Genomic DNA, 3,933 nt, shown 5'->3' with positions numbered 1-3,933 from the left:
TGACTTCTTCCACCATTTTCCTACTTGGGCCGAATTCCTTCCCGCGACAGGTGGGCGGCGCTCCAGTGGAGGGCTGCTGTTGTGGGCGTCGTGTGGCTGGAGGGCTGCGTGCGCGTTTACCATTCAGCCTGGGCCGCCGACTTTCGTCATTTTTCAGCCTGAGTCGACTTGAATCGTAATTTTTCCAGCTACAACAGGTGTGCAGTTTACATGCAAAGGATAGCCATACACAAAAGTACAAGTGAAAATATATTTATTAAAGTCATTAGGAATTATGTTATGACTCTCCGTGAATGGGAAAAACTTAGCCAAAAATCTGAAATAGAAGGAACACAATACACGTAACAAAGAATATACTTGTTACAGGTATGATACATTAGCATTGAATAGGTATCACAAATCAAACACAATATTTTTATTAACAGTAATCACAAGTTTTCAATGAATCAGAATTGATAGCACATTTAATCAAAGAAGATATTCTTAATCAATACGATTACAATCAAAATTACAAATTGTATTATAAAACGTCTAATATTCCTATACGTGAGAACCATCAGTGCAATAGCGGGAAGTTCTGATAGTTGTATGCAGTTAAATGTGAACAGCACAGACAGTGGAAGACTATGGGACACGAACACAAGAGGAAATAAACTCTATACCACTACATTGGTTAATCAAAACAACATAGTAATCTATCGTTTAGAAAATGAAAAAATTAAACTCATCAGGAAATAGACATGTTAAAAATGAACTTCACCACATAGCACGCTCCTAGCCAACAATCAGAACAAAGAACGACACGGACACAAGAGGAAATAAAATCTATACCAATACAAAGAAGATATTCCACTTCACCACATAGCACGCTCCTAGCCAACAAACAGAACAAAGAACGACACGAACACAAGACGAAATAAAATCTATACCAATACAAAGAAGATATTCCACTTCACCACATAGCACACTCCTAGTCAACAAACAGAACAAAGAACGACACGAACACAAGAGGAAATAAAATCTATACCAATACAAAGAAGATATTCCACTTCACCACATAGCACGCTCCTAGTCAACAAACAGAACAAAGAACGACACGAACACAAGAGGAAATAAAATCTATACCAATACAAAGAAGATATTCCACTTCACCACATAGCACACTCCTAGCCAACAAACAGAACAAAGAACGACACGAACACAAGAGGAAATAAAATCTATACCACTACAAAGAAGATATTCATAATCAAAACAACATAGTAATCTATCATTCAGTAAACCAAAAGAAAAAATCAAACTCATCAGAAAATAGACATGTTAAAAATGAACTTCACCACATAGCACGCTCCTAGCCAACAAACAGAACAAAGAACGACACGAACACAAGAATGAATAAAATATATACCACTACAACGAAGATATTCCTGATGAAACAACAGAGTAATCTATCATTCAGAAAATCAGAAGAAAAAATCAAACTCATCAGAAAATAGACATGTTAAAAATGAACTTCACCACATAGCCCACTCCTAGCCATCAACCAGATCTAATGATATCTGACCTGATTTGTTGAAGACGGGTGCCGATAGATGTATGGAAGACCAGGGAACACGAGCGACAAGAGGAAATAAAATCTATACCACTACAAAGAAGATATTCTTAATCAATACGATTACAATCAAATTACAAATTGTATTATAAAAAGTCTGAGACGTGAGAACCATCTTTGCAATAGCGTCAATATCTGTCATAACATTTCGAGCGCAATAGCGAATCTCAGTTTCATATTCCAACATTACTCAACTTTTAATTTCTTATTAAGTGAACAGCATAGACCTAAGGAAATAACGAGAAACAACACAATCAACAGCTACAATTAATGGAGAGCCAAACCTGCGCACCATCCAACACATAGAGAAATAATAGCTAATCAATCTATCAAAGGCGAAATAGCACAGACTTAACGCTGAAGAACAGAGGAACACGCGGCGACACGTAAACATCAACAGAGGAAAATAATCTATCATTGAACCATCATAAAAACGACCAATATACAATTTTCATTCTAACAAACACTGATGAACCATGATGGAGGTATCCAAGACGTAGAAAATATGCACTGTTTTCACTCTTTTCCTCAAAGCCAGGAGACTTTATGTCTCTATCTATGTGACCATAGCACCACGCATGCTTTATCACTCAAAGGGTTAGGGGCTATATTGCTTCGTCCAGCAAACGGGACGCTCTAGAGGCCAGATAAGAGAGTTCAAAGGCGATATATTTTATTGTGCAGCGCAAATAGATGTCGATATCACTCGCTGGGGTCACTATCTTTTCGCATCCTTTCCCTGAAACGGAAATCTTTCGTCAAAGTGGTTGACAAGTCGGCTAAGTTTGTAGAGATGCGATATTGTTATTGGAGATGTAGAGAAAGTCCAAATTATTAATTGGTAGCAATGATTTAATTACATCAATTTTTGTAATATCTTGCAATAGAAATTTCTAATGAACCACACAGAAATATCAAATGTAAAATGCAACTCAGAGTTATGAGGCATTCCAATCTTAGATATACTTACTTATGTCAATCGAGTGAACAATTGAAGCAAATGCAAGACAATAATTATTTCAGGCAGTAAGTTCACAACTCATAGAGCATCAGACGAGTGAATACTTGAAACAAAGTCAAAACAATAATTCTCACGACAAGTGGAGATTATAGCATTCTAAACTAGATAATAAAATTTTAATCAATAAAATAAACATAGATATGCTTTTAATTAAATGTAGATGTGCACTTGAAAACAGAAGAGACAATTGCTCTACATTGAAAAGATGGACAGATTTTGTACTCGATACCATAAGTCATGGGAAGATGTGATAAAAAACTGCTTCGAAAAGGCGGAGCCGCGAAACGATTTCATTATCGCTGCATTTCAATATGTCCTAGACATGGTCCTAATGGGGGATATAATACAAACTACAGAACTGAAGGTACAATAATTTATATGCCGAATCTACAATACTTCTAAAAATGTCTGCACATCAACGTCGGAAGGGCCACTAGGATTGATGGCGGAGTTTTTGAGATTTGCTAACGAAGAATTGAAATACACTAGACCAGATGTAATTGTAATCATTGCAATGGGCATTGCATTCATCAAGAAAGCAGTCGGATCAAATTATCATATACAAGCGGTCTATATCGCACGTTTCATTACGGATTTGTTGAAATTACACATATCTGAGATGGAAAGTACATAAAATCTTATCACGTGATATGTTCCAATACCACGGCAACGCAATTATTTTCTTCTACCAGTCTCTTCAACGATGTTGAATCAACAGAAGTTCAATATTGTCGTGCAAGGTCTGATGTATTATCACCTGTTGAAACTCAACAAACATATCAATTGCGGTGGACCACTGGACTGGACAATAAATGTAATCTTTGTCAACATTATAATGAATTCTAAGCATCACAATGAAAACACCTTATGATTAGATTGAAGATCGCTAAGGAAACGAATATTCCACAATTTGTGTAAGAGTTCTCATATGAAATGAGACCCGACCACCAAATATGTTTTACTCGACTACCCTCTGTACAAGTTCATCACCGAAGGATAGAATTGCCGGAGAAGGATCGGTCATTGAAATTTATACCCCTGTCACACGGGCATTTTCGATCCTGCTCGACCGAACCTGCTTGAACCCAATGCAGATCGGATGGTGCTACACGGCTGCTTCCAAACAGGATCGAACTTTGATCCTGCTTGACTCAAGACAGTCCCCATAACAGGATTGAGAATTTCAAGACGGCTCGACGGCCGCCATTTGCATCCTCGACCCCGGTAAACTGTCATAACTTAAGGCGGCCGTGTAGCAGCGTCAAAACTCGAGCGTGCTCGGGAAGTTCGATGCAGATCGGAT

Source organism: Ornithodoros turicata, unplaced genomic scaffold (genome assembly GCF_037126465.1).
Source record: "Ornithodoros turicata isolate Travis unplaced genomic scaffold, ASM3712646v1 Chromosome20, whole genome shotgun sequence".
In the NCBI taxonomy this organism is placed as follows: domain Eukaryota; kingdom Metazoa; phylum Arthropoda; class Arachnida; order Ixodida; family Argasidae; genus Ornithodoros; species Ornithodoros turicata.
Note: the sequence above shows the minus strand (reverse complement) of the source record.